The sequence below is a fragment of the Capsicum annuum genome, chromosome 5 (assembly GCF_002878395.1).
Source record: "Capsicum annuum cultivar UCD-10X-F1 chromosome 5, UCD10Xv1.1, whole genome shotgun sequence".
NCBI lineage: Eukaryota > Viridiplantae > Streptophyta > Magnoliopsida > Solanales > Solanaceae > Capsicum > Capsicum annuum.
In genome coordinates, this window is record NC_061115.1 from 181,186,717 (window position 1) to 181,204,536 (window position 17,820).

Below are 17,820 nucleotides of genomic sequence, written 5' to 3' on the forward strand. Positions count from 1 at the left end.
AGTGTTTGATAAAATGCCTTAGTAAGTGAAATGTGCCAAGATAGCATGAAATTCCCAAGTAGGTGTAAAATCGGTCTTGTCTAGTGGTTGTTGAAAGACCCTAGTGAACAACTCAAGATATGATGGTTGTAAATTCCCCCAATTATGTGATCTTGATATATGTTAAGCTTTAATACATGCCAAATGGTTAGTAAGTAGGTTATGATGTGATAGTATGAAGTTTCCCCAAGCTATGTGATAGCCAAACACGTTTCAAGATGGATATAGGTATTAAATCACTGAGGTAAAACCTTGTTGAATAGAGTACGATTTAGTATCATGTTTCCCCTATGTTATTATATGATTATGATTTTGAGATGCCTAAAGTGACCAGTTGACGACTATAAAAATGCTTTAATGATTATGATAATGCTATAATGATTATGATATGTTTTAATGATTGTAATGAGACATGAATGATTGTGATGATGAACAAATGTTTGTGATGATGAATGAATGATTATGCTTTACTTTTATGCTATCGAGTCCTGGGGGTATTTATACCCAATAATAGAGCTGTTGTCTAGAGCCCGTGTCAATTTCTTAATAATTCTAGTGGAACCATAATTCTCAGAACTCAGTGAATTATAGAACTCTAGATCCTCAAACAAGTGCAGAACTTAAGAAAGCTCAGTAATCTCAGTAATTTCTGTAATCTCTGTATTGCTAGTAATCTAGTCTTAGTCCTGTAATCATCTCAGATCTAATAATATTCAAGTGATGAAATTCTAATCTCAGAAGTGATTTAAGTGATCGATTCAAGCGTTGTACCATCTGTCAGATACTAGAATTTGATGACTTTTCTGATAGATACAGAACTAAGTAATATCAGTGTAACTTAGTTAGATCTTTTGAGAAACATGATCAGTATTAGATTCAGTTCAGTTGTGCTTAGTTAAGAATTCAGTCAGAGTCTTCCAGTTGGGAGTAGAAACTAGCACCGAGTGAGCTCAAGGATGGGAACTCACCTACTAGTAGAAGGTATGATTCTTAGATGCAATCTTTGTGCTCCAAAACTATGTAGCCAGAGTAGGTTGAGACATCATACCTACTAGTTGATGGTAGATGAGAGACATTATACCTGTTAGATAAGGGTAGATGAGGTGTCTTGACCTATTAGATGAGGGTTCCACCATTCTTGTTTTTGCACCTGATAGATGAGGGTCACATAAAGTTAATGAACATAAAGATAATGTCTTTACCCGTAGCATGGTATTGGCACCCTCTCAACCGGGGGTAGAGGTTAGACCCCACTTGTGGTAGGTTGGGGCATGTCGGTAAAGTGACTACTTCCCACAGTTTCAGTTTCAAATTTAGTGTCAGTTTCAGAATCAATCTTCAAAAATCAGGACTGTCAGATACAGTCATCTATCTTTATCAGGAACTCAGATAGTTCCATTGATTTATGGACCATCCCGACAGATAGACTAGGTCACATATACAGTTGATTGATATCATATTCAGAGATATGCCGCCAGATAGGCTTGATCACAGTATCGATTTCTGTTAAATATTCTTGTTGTCAGATTCAGATATAATCATACTTCTTATCATTGATAATAGCATATAGAATAATCTATTTGCCAAGTTGATCTCTAATTCACTCAGTCAAAAGTAGTAAGCTCAGAGTACAGTCCTTGATGTAAGCACATCTAGATCCTCAGTTATTAGTATCAGAGGAGTCAGTGATTCAGTATCTCAATGTCAGTAGTGAGTTCAGTCTGTAGTAAAGTGGTATGTGAGTTTTAGTATCTAGAGTTGCGATGATTATGTTCATGTTCTGTGCATTCATGTAAGTGTTCTTATGAGGCATATTTCATGATTATTCAGTTTAGATATTGTGCATGCATGAGCCCTCACATTAGCCTACCTCGTCTACATACTCGGTATATTCTTGTACTGACGCATTTGTTCTATGGTGTTTTATTTGGCACCATCGGTTTAAAGGCACAAGATCCAGATTATCCTCAGCAGTTCAGTCCCTGTCAGCAGCAGTAGTAGTGAGTCCTCTTCTTTTGAGGACGAATCTCAGTTTTCTATTATTGTTTCAGATTTTGTTTATTTTTAGTTGACAGACAATTAGAGGCTTTTCAGACGGATGTATTAGTATTCAGTTTTTTTGTTTTGAGTATGTATAGATATGTTGAACCTTATGGAAAGTTTTTGCATTTATTTCAGATATTATGCAGTGTACAGGTATAGATATCAGAAAAGGGTTAGCTTGTGGTCCTTCGGGTCCATAAGCACCGTGTGACATCTCGGGATAGGATCTCGGGGCATTACAAAGTTGGTATCAAACCTAAGGTTCAAGAGTGTCCTAGGGAGTCTTAAAAGCCGCATCTAGGAGAGTCTTGTGCATGGATGTGTAGCACACCACATTTATGTACAAGCGGCTACAGAATATTCTTAAGAGCAGTTCCTCTTCTTTCAGTGATCATTTCGTATGAGTGAGCATGAGCTCATGTTGATACTCAGTCTAATCCACTTTATTCTTTTATTTAGAGAGTATGCCTCATCACAGAGACTTTGTCCATAGGGTTGATGATCAGCCCCCTTAGCCAGTAGATCCTGAAAATGAGAGTGTGTCACATACAGAGTTTTAGGCAGCTTTCCAGGAGCTAGCCCAGGCGGTGACTAATGTTCATGGAAACCTTCAGGCTGCAGTCCCACCTCAACAAGATAGGAATTTTACCGCATCCAGAATTAAAAGCTTCATGAAAATGAACCCACCCAAATTCTTTGGGTTAGTAGTAGGTGAGGATCCGCAGTTGTTTCTTAAGGAGGTGAAGAAGATCACCCAGATTATGCATGTGTCATAGGAGGAGAGTGTTTAGTTATCATCTTATAGGTTGAAAGATATTGCTCATGATTGGGTAGTGATGTGGGAGAAAAGTAGAGGGGAGAATGCAGCTCCCGTGACTTGGGTAGAGTTTCAGAGAGCCTTTCTAGATAGGTTTTTACCTCTAGAAATGAGAGAAGCTAAGGTAGAAGATTTTATGAACCTAAGGCAAGGCTCCATGACAGTGAAAAAGTATTAAGTTTAACCAATAGCTAAGTATGCTCCCGACTTGATAGCTGACCCTAGAGCGAGTATGAGTAAATTTTTGATTGGGGTATCAAGTGATGTGTTGAAAGAGTGTAGAGATTCCATGCTTAATAGAGATATGGATCTTTCTAGGCTAATAATTCATGCGCAACAGATTGAGGCAGATAAGATGAAGGAGAGAGGGAGAGTGAGTAAGAAAGCCAAGAAAGGTAGTCGTGGTTTCTCACAGTCAGGGTCTCAAGGTGGTAGTTTTTCTTAGTATGGTTAGAGATTTTTAGTTCTAGCTCCATCTTCAGCTAGTGTCTTGCACCTACGTTTGGGGGTGTCAGATTTGAGGGAGCACCAAGCTCCAAACCCCAGAGTAGTACTAGTGGTGTTTGTACATACCCGTTATGTGAAGAATGTGGTAAGAATCATAAGGGTGTATGTAGAGCCGGTAGTGATGTGTGCTTTGGATGTGGCAAGACCGGTCACAAAGTTCATTTTTGTCCTAAGCCAGGTCCTCGAAGTCAGCGTTGTCATCCTTCAGCTCATAATAGATTGTATTCACTTTAGGCTTGCCTTAATCGAAAAAGATCCCCTAAAATTTACCCGAGTATGTTATGAGCCCTTCATTTTTATGTTATGCATTGATAGATCCTTTTCTCTTATTTTGAGCTTATATGTTAGCATGAGTCATGCATAAGTTTTAGATCTTGATCGGTCAATTATGACCCAGTCTGTAGGTGCCTCGCGCACCGCTCCAGTATTTTAGCGAAGTGTGTTTAGAGGGACATAGAGTCCAAAGGGGGAGATACCCCATGGTATTATGATGTTTATTTCCATTAGATTCATCTCGATGTATGTTCAGATTTTCCTTATAAAGTTAGCATCAATCATTGTTCCATTGTCAAGTCATGCTTTCAAAAGTCATCTTAGCCGGACATTCATGCTTTAGATATGCACATTTAGTAGAAAGAGTTCAGCTTGTCAGCGTGTGTTCAGTCATGTATTCATGAGATCATCCCAGTTATGAGTCCATGCATCAGATATGCATGTGTATTATGAGAATTCAGCTATGAGTATCATCAGTCGAGTATTCCATGCATCATATATGCATGTGAGAACTCTATATGTCTGTTGTTCCAGTTGCATAGTCCTGATCTGAGATGTTTCCATTTCTTGAGTAAGTTCTATTGATCCATAATCTCAGACTATTAAGCGACATTCGAGCACGAATGTTCTCAAGGGGGAGATAATGTAATGCCCCGCAAAATCCTCTTGCAGTCTGAGCCTTAGAGCATATTTGGTAAAGCAAAAATCCGAGTCAAAATATTTTAGAAATATCTTCCCAAGTATGAAATACTTTGAATCATGTGGGAATATATTTGAGCATGAATTAACATCATAGAGGTCCCCTAACTCATGGTCGAGTTGAAAGCTTTCCTATCGTTCAAATTTTAGTGATCATAAATATTTGGGTCAACTTTAATTGATCATAACTTGTTGTATATCAAGAACTGCGTAGATTTCTATATATCCAATGAAACATCTTTGAATTATCTTTCCAACGATACCAATTTTGCCTAAATTCGATATCTTAGCAAAGAGTTATGCCCATTTTACGCTAGCATGTCAAGATGGGAAATATGTGACGACATTTCTGACGGCCCGTCACATTTCTGACGACATTTCTGATGGCCTATCACATTTTTGACGACGTCGTCAGCCTTAGGCAGAAACTCATAAAATCCACCCTTTTGTGACAACATTTTGTGACGGCATGTCACAGGTTTGATGGCCTGTCATAAATGTCATCAGCCATTTTTTTCAGCAATTTAGAGACGTTTTTGCAAGGGTATTTTGGTTATTTCCCACCTTTTTTGAGCCTCTATAAATATAAGGAACCCTCATTCAAACCCTAATTCAATCATTTTCTTTTCGAATTCTCTCAAGAATATCTAGGATTTCATTCACGAACCCTAATCTTTCAAAATTTATCCATAAATTCTTCAAGGTTTCTTCAAGAATCAAGTTCCTCATAGTGTGGGCTTCAAGAATTTATTTATTTCAAGTGTGGATAAAGTTTCAAGAAATAAAGTTCATCCAATTTCAAAGGTTAAGGTATGTAGATGTTGATTCTTGGGTCCCTTTCATCCAAGAAGCTCAAGAACCCTTTTTAAAACTAAAAGATTTTTATGTTTATGAGTTGTTAATGATATGTAGGAGTTTAAATTGATGTTTAATGTGTTGTTGAGTTTTGATTTATGTTTGCCTACAAAATTTATGAGCTTTGACCCTAGTATGTGGTATTCATATGATGTTTGTGATAGACCTTCTTGAAGTTGTTTTCTATGTGATGTGTTCATGACTTTTGGGTGTAGAAATGGTTGAATAAGTGAAGCATGTCCCCCATAGGTTTGATAAAGAGCTTAGGTGATGCATATGGGCCACTATGGTATGTTGAATAGGAAACCCCAAATTGTGAGCTAGTCCATGCATGCCTAGTGTTTGATAAAATGCCTTAGTGAGTAAAATGTGCCAAGATAGCATGAAATTCCCAAGTAGGTGTAAAATCGATCATGTCTAGTGGTTGTTGAAAGACCTTAGTGAACAAGTCGAGATATGATGGTTGTAAATTCCCCCATTTATCTGATCTTGATATATGTTAAGATTTTAATACATACCAAGTGGTTAGCAAGTAGGTTATGATGTGATAGTATGAAGTTTTCCCAAGCTATGTGATATCCAAACACGTGTCAAGATGGATATAGGTATGAAATAGCTGAGGTAAAACCTTGTTGAATGGAGTACAATTTAGTAGCATGTTTCCCCTAAGTTATTATATAATTATGATTCCGAGATGCCTAAAGTGACCCCTCGACGACTGTAAAAATTCTTTTATTGTTATAATGATGCTTTAATGATTATGAGATATTTTAATGATTGTGATGAGACATAAATGATTGTGATGATGAATTAATAATTATGCTTTAGTTTTATGCTATCGAGTCCTGGGGGTATTTACACCCGAAAATAAAGCTGTTGTCTAGAGCACATGTCAGTTTCTTGATAATTCTAGTCTAGCCATGATTCTCAGAACTCAGTGAATTATAGAACTCTATATCCTCAGACAAGTGCAGAACTTAAGAAAGATCAGTAATCTCAGAAATCTCTGTAATCTATGTATCGCTTGTAATCTAGCCTCAGTCCTGTAATAATCTCAGATCTAATAATATTCATGTGATGCAATTGTAATCTCAGAAGCGATTCGAGTGATCTATACAAGCTCTGTACCATCAGTCAGATACTAGGATTCGATGTCTTTTCCAACAGATACGGAACTAAGTAATCTCAGCATAACTCAATTAGATCTTTTGAGAAACATGATCAGTATCAGATTCAGTTCAGTATCAAATTCAATTCAGTTATGCTCAGTTAAGAATTCAGTCAGAGTCTTTCAGTTGGGAGTAGAAACTAGCACCGACTGTCAAGGATGGGAACTCACCTTCTAGTAGAGGGTGTGATCCTTAGATGCAATATTTGTGCTCCAGAACTACATAGCTAGCGTAGGTTGAAATATCATACCTACTAGTAGAGGGTAGATGAGAGACATCATACTAGTTAGATGAGGGTAGATGGGGTGGCTTGACCTGTTAGATGAGGGTTCCACCATTCTCGTTTGAGCACCTGATAGATGAGGGTCACATAAAATTAATGCACATCAAGATAATGTCTTTACCCATAGCACGGTATTGGCACCCTCCCAACTGGGGGTAGAGGTTGGAATCCACCTGTGGTAGGTTGGGGCATGTCGGTTGACTACTTTCCACAGTTTCAGTTTCAGATTCAGTCTCAATTTCAAAATCAATCTTCAGAAGTTAGGACTGTTAGATACAGTCATCTATCTTTATGAGAAACTTAGATAGTTCCATTGATTCATGGACCATTCCGACAGATAGGCTAGGTCACATATATAGTTGATTGATATCATATTCAGAGATATGCCGCCAGATAGGCTTGATCACAGTATCAGATTTATATTGAATATTCTTGTCGTCATATTTAGATATAATCATACTTCTTATCATTGATAATCCCTTCCAGAATAATCTGTTAGCAAAGTTAATCTCTAATTCTGTGAGTCGAAAGAAGTAAGCTCAGAGTACAGTCCTTGATGTAAGCATATCCAAATCCTCAGTTATTAGTATCAGAAAAGTCAGTGATTCAGTATCTCAGTGTCAGTAGTGAGTTCAGTCTGTAGTAAAGTGGTATGTGATTTTCAGTATCTAGAGTTGCAATAATTGTGTTCATGTTCTGTGCATTCATGTACGTGTTCTCATGCGGCATCTTACATGATTATTCAGTTTAGATATTGTGCATGCATGCGCCCTTGCATTAGCCTACCTCGTCTTCCTGTACTGATGCATTTGCGCTATGGTTTTTTATTTGACACCATAGGTTCAGAGGCACAGGATCCAGATTATCCTCAACAGTTCTATCCCCGTTAGTAGCAGTATTAATGAGTCCTCTTCTTTCGAGGATGAATCACAGTTTACTATTATTGTTTTAGATTTTGTTTATTTTTAGTTGATGGAGTTAGTTGGGGACCTGTCCCATCTACTCCATAGTGCAGATAGTTTAGAGGCTTGTTAGATGGATGTATTAGTATTCTGTTTTCAGTTTTGAGTATGTATAGATTTGTTAAATCTTATGGCAAGTTTTTGAATTTAATTTAGATACTATGCAGTGTACAGGTACAGATATTATAAAAGGGTTAGCTTGTGGTCTATCGGGTCCATAAGAACCGTTTGACATTTCGGGATGGGATCTCGGGGCGTTACACCCCAGCAGCTTTCATGGACTTGATGAACCACATTTTTAAGTAGTACTTGGACATGTTCATCATAGTCTTCATCGATGACATCCTTTTCTACTCTTGAAATTAATATGATCATGCAGACTATCTCAGAATAGTATTACAGACTCTCAGAGCCCATCAGTTGATCGCCAAATTTAGTAAGTGCGAGTTTTGGATAAGTTCAGTAGCATTTCTTTGTCATATAATTTTCGATGATGGAATTAGAGTTGATCCTCAAAAAGTTAAAGCAGTGAGAAAATGGCCTAGACCCATCTCTTCATCAGATATCAAGAGTTTCTTGGGGATGGTTGGCTATTACGATGGTTTGTTGAAGGGTTTTTGTCTATTGCATCCCCTATGTCTAGATGACTTAGAATAAAGTCAATTTCCAGTGGTAATATTCTTATGAGAAGAGTTTTCAAGAGTTGAAGACTTGACTCACTACTGCCCCAGTTTTGACTTTGACCAATGATTCAGATGGATTTGTTGTATATTGTAATGCTTCAAAAATTGGTTTGGGGTGTGTTTTGATGCAGAAGGGTAAGGTTGTGGCCTTTTCCACTAGACAACTTAAGACCCATGAAAAGAATTATCCCACCCATGATCTTGAATTAGCAGCCGTTCTGTTTGACTTAAAGATTTGGAGGCACTATTTTTATGGGGTGCATGTTGATGTATTCACAGGCTACAAAAGCTTGAATTATTTTTTTTGCAAAAAGACCTAAACTTGCATCAGAGAAGGTGGTTAAAGTTGTTGAATGATTATGACATGAGTGTTCTGTATCATTCGGGCAAGGCCAATGTAGTGGCAGATACCCTCAGTAGGTTGTCCATGGTTAGTTTTGCTCATATTGACAATGGTAAGAAAAAGTTAGTTCAGAAAGTTCATTAGCTTTCCAGAATAGGTGTCCGTTTGGTTGATTCATCCGAAGGTAGTGTTTGGCTGCAAAATATTTTGGAACCTTATTTGATTTCTGATGTAAAAGAAAAGCAGGATAGTGATTCTAGTTTACTTTAGCTTAAAGAGTCAGTCAGAGACCAGAAAGTGGAGGTTTTCTCCCAAGGGGCAGATAGTCTGTTGTGTTGCCAGGATTGGCTATGTGTACCATGTGTGGATGGCGTAAGACAACGAATTCTTGATAAGAACATGGTGCATATTACTCTATTCATCCAGGGGACACTAAGATGTATCACAATTTGTGGGAGATCTATTGGTGAAGTGGGATGAAGAGGGACATTGCAGAGTTTGTGGCTAAGTGATGTACATATCAGTAGATGAAGATTGAGCACCAAAATCCTAGTGGTTCCATGCAGGAGTTCAGTATTCCTACATGGAAGTGGGAAAAAGTGAACATGGATTTCATGATGGGTTTACCTCATACTCTTCATAAACATTATTCAATTTGGGTCATTGTAGATAGGATGACCAAATCCGCTCACTTCTTTCTAGTCCAGACCTCTTACTCAACCGAGGATTAAGCCAAGATCTATGTTAGAGAGTTGGTCAGATTGCACAGAGTTCCATTTTCTATCATTTAAGATAGAGGTACACAGTTCACCTCTCACTTTTGGAAAGCTTTCCAGAAAGGTCTTGGTACCCAAGTTCATCTCAGTACAACTTTCCACCCTCAGACTGATGGTCAAGTAGAGAGGACTATTCATACTCTAGAAGATATGTCGAGCACGTGTGTCATTGACTTTATGGGCAGTCGGGATGACCGATTACCTTTGATTGAGTTTACGTATAATAACAAATATCATTCCAGTATTCAAATGACTCCGTTTGAGGCTCTTTATAGGAAAAGATATAGATCTCCTGTTGGTTAGTTTAAAGTAGGTCAGGCCATGGTAGCGGGGCCTGCCTTGGTGTTTGATGCTTTAGAGAAAGTACAGTTGATCAGGGAGAGTCTTAAGGCAACCCAGAGCCGACAAAAATCTTATGCAGATGTGAGACGAAAAGACCTTGAATTTGAGATTGGTGATTATATGTATTTGGAAATCTCTCCCATGAAAAGGGTGAAGAGGTTTGGTAAGAAGTGGAAGCTTAGTCCCTGATATGTTTTTCCTTTAGGATTCTGAGTTATTTTTGAAAGGTATCCTATGAATTTGAGTTGCTTGCAAACTTAGCATCAGTGCAACCAGTGTTTTATTCCTCCTTGCTCAAGAAGTGCATAGGTGACCCAGCAGTTGTTGTTCTGGTAGAGAGTATAGTTGTTCAGAGCAGTCTCTTTTATGAGGAAGTCCTAGTCAAAATCCTTGATCATCATATTTGTAGACTAAGGAACAAAGATGTTCCTTTAGGTAAAGTTCTTTGGCGGAATTAGTCCATTGAGGGAGCTACTTGGGAAGCAGAGGTAGGCATGCAAACCAAGTATCCTCACATCTTCTCTGCAAATTTAGACTCAGCCTAAGGTAACAACCTTCCTTAGATTTACTATATTCCATGCTCAGTTACAGCTAGATAACATTCTCATATCATTTATGCATTCATGAAACAGTTCAGTCATGTGTCATGTCTCTAGAGTTCAGTCATGCTTCAGTTATGCCTGTCAGTATAAGTATAGTTCCTCACTTTCTCTCAATTCCTCTCAGTTTAGTCAGTCTCATTCGAGGACGAATGTTCCCAAAGACCCCATAAAAGTTTTAGTTCAATTCAGTCCCATATACCTTGTACTAAGGGGTTCAGACTTAGGAAAAAATTTAGCGAAGTGTTAAGACTTTGAATCATTTTTAGCCTTCGTAATTGGATGATCTTATTTTTTATCCTTACGACCTTAGAATGTCGATTTTTAAGTTGATTCATGATCAGGGATGTCTATAGATCATCTTGGGTGAGTTTTAGATTTTTTGAACATCGTTTGAGTCCCGTTTGTATGATCAAAATAGAAATCCAATGCGATCATGATGCATTATGTTGGCTATCGTGTCGACAGCATCGATGCGACGCATCAACAATCATGTCGGCACCCTTGATGTGGTGCATCGATGGTCGCGTCACTGGGCATATTTTGATCATTAAATTATGATTTTCCAAGGGTATTTAGGTTCTTTTCTCCTCGCCCAATTCAGCCAAAACACGAAATTAAGCTTCTAAAAGGGGAAAATACATTTATTCTTCCCAAAACCTCTTATGAACAAAAGCCTAGGTTCATCAACTTCAAGTCCAAGTCTCAAGATTTCATCAAAAAATCGCTTAAATTCAACAATCAAGGTATGTTAGGTGTTCATCCTTGTTTTTTCTTCTACCCTTGGAGTTCAAGAATCCTTTTCAAAACTTGAATTACGATTCCCATTTTATGAATTGAATTATGCTCATGTTTATGTTGTTGTATGTCTTTCAAGTTAAGATCTTTTATGAGTTCCATGAAATTAAGTTAGCATGTGCGTTGAATTATGAATATCTCATGTCGAAACCCATAAATTTGTAAGTTTCATGTTGTAGTTATGATGCCCTATGTGGTTAGTTCTAATGTATAGAAATCATGCTCCCCAAGTGTTTTATCAATTATGCTATCGAGTCCTGGGGGTACTTGTTACCCGAAATCTAGTTGTTTACTTAGTTACAGTAGTTATAGAATAGTCCCAGTAAAGGTAAAGAACAGCAGTACTCATTCTGTTAATAGAACATAGTGAAATCAGTCCAGTTCAGTGAGTCAACATGATGAGGGTTAGTTTAGTTGAGCTTAGTACAATCTAGTGATCAGTGTCTTTTAATTGGGTGTAGGATTTAGCACTGAGCTAACCTAGGGATGGGGGTATCCTGCTAGTTAGGGTTTGATCCTTAGTAGCTATCCCAGAGTTACCGAACTAAAACTTAGCCACCTTAGGGTAAGTCATCCTCCTGATAGACTAGGATTGACGCAATCATATATATATATATATATATATATTTCATGAATCTTTCTGCCAGATTAGGATTGACACAACATTGTTAGTATCTCGTGGAAAGGTGCTAACACCCTTCCAACTGGGATCACAGATTGGACCCCACATCTATTTATATCGGGGTATGCCGATTAGATGAACACTCCCACAGTTATAATTTTAGTTTCAGTATTTAATAAAGAATTCAATAAGTTCTTCAGAACCATGGCTATGAGTTATCAGTTACTGATCCATCAGAATTCAGCACTCAGTTTCAGTATAATATCAGATACAGAATATATACCTATATGCAGCATTGCATGTTCTGTAGTTATAGTTTTGCATTTACTCTCATCCAGTTACTTCATGATGTTCATTCATTCAGTTGTCATCTCATGCATATGAACCCTTGTAAATTAGCCTTGCCTAACTTAGCATATCAGTACATTTCATGTACTGATCGCATACTTTCTTTTGCGCTATAATGTCTCATATCATAGGTTTGGACCCTCAGGTTCCTGTCCATACTTAGCAGCTCAGGCTGTCAACAGTAGTTATAGTGATGAGTCCTCATATTTCGAGGACAAAGTTTATCTATTTCAGTATTTCAGCATTTCAATAGTCATTTCCGTCGAAGTTAGTTGGGGGTTTGTCCTATCAACTCCATATTCAAAAAGTTAGAGGCTTTCAGACTAGCATAGTCAGTTATTCAGTTTTTAGATGTTATTATCAATTATACTCAGTTATTATTTCTATATTTTGGGAACCTTATGGAAATTTTAGATTTCCTCGGCATATATATTCCAGTATTATATTCAGTTCTCACAGCAGATACCAGCCATGGGTTAGCTTGTGGTTCTTTGGGATCGTAAGCACCATGAGACACCCAGGGTGTACTCTCGGCGCATTACATAATCGAACCTTAAATTAATCTTCGAAAACTCCGCATCACTCTGAAGCTGATCAAATAAATTATCATTGCGAGGGAAAGGATACTTATTCTTAACCGTCACCTTATTCAACTGCCGATAATCAATACTTATCTGCATAGACCCATCCTTTTTCTCCACAAACAATATAGGCATACCCCAAAGTGATATACTGGGTCAGATAAACTCCTTATCCAACAACTCCTACAACTAATCCTTCAATTCCTTCAACTCGGCTGGGGCCATCTTGTAAAGAGGAATAGAAATGGACTTGGTGCTTGACTCAACATCAATAGCAAATTTAATATCACGATACAGACGCATACCAAGTAACCGTAGAAAACACATCTATAAACTCACAAACAACACAGATAGAATCTAAGGAAAGAGGTGAAACCATACTAGTGTCATGAATATGAGACAAGTAAGATAAACATCCCTTCTCAACCAATTTACAAGCCTGAAAGTAAGATATAACCCTCTTAGGACTCAAATGCAGTGCACCCTTCTAAGATATCCTTGGAACACCCGGCAAAGCTAAAGTCACAATCTTAGCATAACAATCCAAGACAACATGATAAGAATCCAACCAATCTATACCTAAAATAACATCAAAAATTGATCATATCTAACACAAGTAAGACTATGAAAGTTTCACTCCTGACAAAAGTCACAACACAAGATCGGTAAACCTGATTAACCACTAAAGAATCACCTACTGGGGTAGAGACATGAATAGGTATGGAAAGAGGCTTACTAACAGAATCAAAACACAAAGTTAAATATATAGGCACATAGCAAAAAGTCAATCTAGATCAAATAATACAAATACAAGTCTGAAACAAATGGGGGACAATACTTGTGATCGCAATATTAGATGCCTCCACCTCTAGCCTGACGGGTATAGCATAACACTGACCACGACCACCAACTGGCTGAATAGCCCCACGAACACCACCGTGGGATCCATTACCTCTATCCCATGCATATCTAATAGAATCTCTAGCTCTCACAGTTATAATATATATAGCTCTAATCAAATTGGGGGGGGGGGGGGGGGGGAGGGATATTCCTTTGCCAAATGGCCAACCTCATGACACACAAAATATGTCCTATGATCCACCTCATCAGGAAAGGAACCACTAGGCCTAAATGGCTATCCTACACTGCTGAATAAAAGATCCACCACTCAAACTATATAAGGCCACCTGTACAGGCCTACCATGATGCCTATTAAAACCTCTAAAATCTCTATCACAAGAATCCTAACCTCTAAACTCACTAAAACAACACACCATCTTGGTTCCTCCCAACGATACCCTAAAAATACCCTATGTCATCTTCGCATGATTCATAATGCTTTTAAAAGATAATTTAAATACAACCATTTGAGATGTATCCAACTAAAGAGAGACATCCAAACCCTTCACAAACTTTCAAATCTTTTTAGACTCTGTGGAAATACTGGCATAGATCTGGAAAAGGCATACAAATGCTCCTCATACTCAGCAATGGTCATGGAACCCCGCTGACAATAAACTCATCATGCATCTGATCTGTCATACTGTACACCATAAATCTTTCTAAAAAAGCATCAACAAACTGATCCCATGACAACTTAGGAGCATCAATAGGCCTACCAATGATAAATGATCTCCACCAATCTCGCACAACATCTCTCAACTGATATGAGGTATAAGCCATACCATCTGCATAGAAAGAGTGAAACATAACTTAAAACATAAGGTATGAAAGAACTTTGATTGATAAAAAATAAAATAAGGAAAGTTTTATAAAGATGTCCTATAGCCTCTCGAAGATAGATACATACATCTATGTACCAATTTATGAGACTCCATTAGACATCCCATTCATACACCTTTGAGACCAATGAACCTTGCTGCTCTTTTACCAATTTATCATGACCCAAAATTCGATAGGTCATGATGGTAGTTATCACGATGAACCTTAATAAATAAGCCTCTTACCCAAACTGAAACACATAGAGAAAAGGCCAAAATGCCCATAAGGTAAGGCTTCTAGAATGAAGCTAAACCACATAGATCTAATAAAAGCAAAAAGAATAAAATCATCACATGCAACCATAACTCCCAAAACCTGGTGTCAAGAGTGCAAGAACTACTGATACTATCCAGGAGTCAAATATATTAGAAAAATAACCACAAAAGAGTAGTATCTATCTCTGAATACTAATAAAGACATAACTAATACAAAATGATTGTGGTGAAATTCAAACATATTAATGTCCAATCACTACCCTGAGTAATCTAAAGGCGCCCTAAATTAACTAGTCTGAGGCACACCCGAACCTAAAGTTGCACTGAAAGGGTGAAGTAGGAGTGAGTACGGTCCGCTTGTACTCAGTATGTATCATAGACTGACCGAGAAAATTAGAAAATAAAGCATACAAAATACACACTAAGGGCGCGTCACCTGCAATCAGAAAATATCCCACAATTGAAGCCCACACTGCTTGCACTAACAATTCTAATATATCACATATAATGCAACATCACACCAAGATAGATCAAAAGTACATATTATTACACATATAAGCAGAACAAGGGAGAGTATTTATATACAAGATCATGAAATACAAGTAAAGAAAGATATGATAAATACATATATGACAAGTCAATATCGCAGTACAACACAACTTAACATAATAAAGTAAGTGCATTATATATGATAATGATTATGATGCACGAGGTTATCGTACAACCTCCGAGATTGTCACACAATCCCCATATACACCTACATAGATAAAGCTTCCTAATGTAGGACCCATGGAGGCTTCGTTAAACCATATACTTTTCACATATCTTATATCTCCTTTTTGACACATCTCTTGAAAAGGGTTTTATAAGGTGTTACAATATCTCCTCCTCAGCACATCCCTCGGGAAGGGTTTTATAAAAGGTGTTGCTAGTATTTCTCAGATGCTGCCACGGTGGTATCAATATTCCATGAATGAGTATAATATCTGGATATAATGCTAACGACCAATCAGAATGAGTATTTTCAAAACTAATCACAATTATATATTTCCACAACCACGTGAGCCAATATTCAATTATTATTTTCATTTCATTCATAAATTTCCACATGTATCATAGAACAACAAGTATGAATATATCACAATACACCAATGGTACCATATTAGGTATTTCAATAGTCCAATACAATTATTCACATATATTCAAGGCTATCAACATCATACAGGATCCCATATGGTCACACATTTCACAAAGTATCTCAATTTCAACAATTACCTTACATATAAGTCACTACATAGGCACAACACATACATATCCATTTTTCATGATTAGTTCCATTCTTAACATGCATTTTGTACCATTACTTACTACCCAGCGTAGTCTGAAAGAGTTAAGTCATGACCTAACTCAAAAGCCAAAACTGGTTTGCTACATTTCGAACCTACGACGTTAGTTTCCACGAATGATCCTGAACTTTACTACAAATATCAAATAAGAAATCTATAATTCAAAACAAAACTAACGACATCCACATTGACTACTTTAGGTTTGGAGTCAAAATGGACCCCTGGAATGGGTTTTCGAAAAAGGGTAAAATCATAAATTTTATTCAAAAATATGTTCCCCATAATTTTAGGATCCTACATCTGAAAACCCAAGTCAATTTGATTCAAAAGCGAGGTTCAAATTGAAGAAAAATTATTTTTAAGCTTTACTGGTAAAATCTTTGAAATTTAGGTTGAAACCAAGAATCTGAGTTGTTTTGAAGGTTAAATTGATGAAAAACTAGTAATTATAAGATAAAAAATATTATTCATGTGAAAAGGAGTGAAATTGGGGTTTCAAATAAAGTCCTAAGATTTTTGGTGTTTTGAGAAATTAATTAAGAAATTACTAAGAAAAGGGTGTATTCTTACCTTAAATCCGTAAGAGAATAAGAAATAGATGTTAATCTAGCTTCTCAAGCTCCCACAAACTTTATTTTTAAGGTCCCACACTATTTTAGGATTAAACTCTCAAGAGGCAAGGTGAAAAAATAGACAAAATTGGCCAAAAAGGGGTGAAAAATTGCTTTATATAGCAGAAAAATCTGCATAGTGCAGGTTTTTCCAAGTCCAAATGGACTTCGACGGAGTGCCCGAAATTCGTTTGGAGTCTGATGTATGCAAACGAACTATGTAACCATACTAAATTTGATGTTTCAAACTTAGTGGAGATATCAGATTTTTGAAGAAACATCATTTTCACAAAGTTGACCACCAAAATTTGAAATCACAATTTTTCTAATTGAGGGTCAAAATGAGATTTAAAAGCCGTAAATCACACCAAAAATGTTACAACACTAAAATAAATGTTTTGAATCTGCCAGCAACGTTGGATTTTTCATCCGATGTCATTTTTACCAAATGTGGATTCCACACCCATATTTTTAATTTTTCAACTTTTCGACCAATAGGTTAAAATGAGCTCAGGTGTATTGGGACCCGAACCAAAGGTTTACCTATCCTAAAATTAATATTCCAAAGATGCTACAATAGTCCATCCATCCATCCATCCATTGTACAGATTAGAACATATCCACATAAATTTAAATAAGGCTCTCGAAGCCATAAAAAACCATAATATCATATAAATTGTACCAAAATGCATCAAAAACTATGCCAATCACTCCCACTCCCTAAAAATACTATAATTCAACTATGGAAAGTAATAAAATACTCAAATAATATAAAATCATAAATTACACATATTTCATCAAAAGTAGGTCGTTACATTGAAACTTAAAATAATTTTTTGGTAAAAACGGGTTGTGATAGCTCTTGTGACACTGCTGGAGATTTTTAGAATTTGCGCTTCAATATAGAGTCGTATCGACTTGGTTGACACTATAGGTGAATAGATATTTTATATGTGTTATCATTTTTATCATTGCTGTTGGATGCCTACATGCTACTTGTTTACTATTTTTCATTATCTTTTACCACTTTATATCTGTCATCATCTACATATCCAAAATTAGTTTTCAAAAATAGACTCGGACTACGTTTTAAGTGTACACAAATATTTTTTTGAGTCTTCAAATTT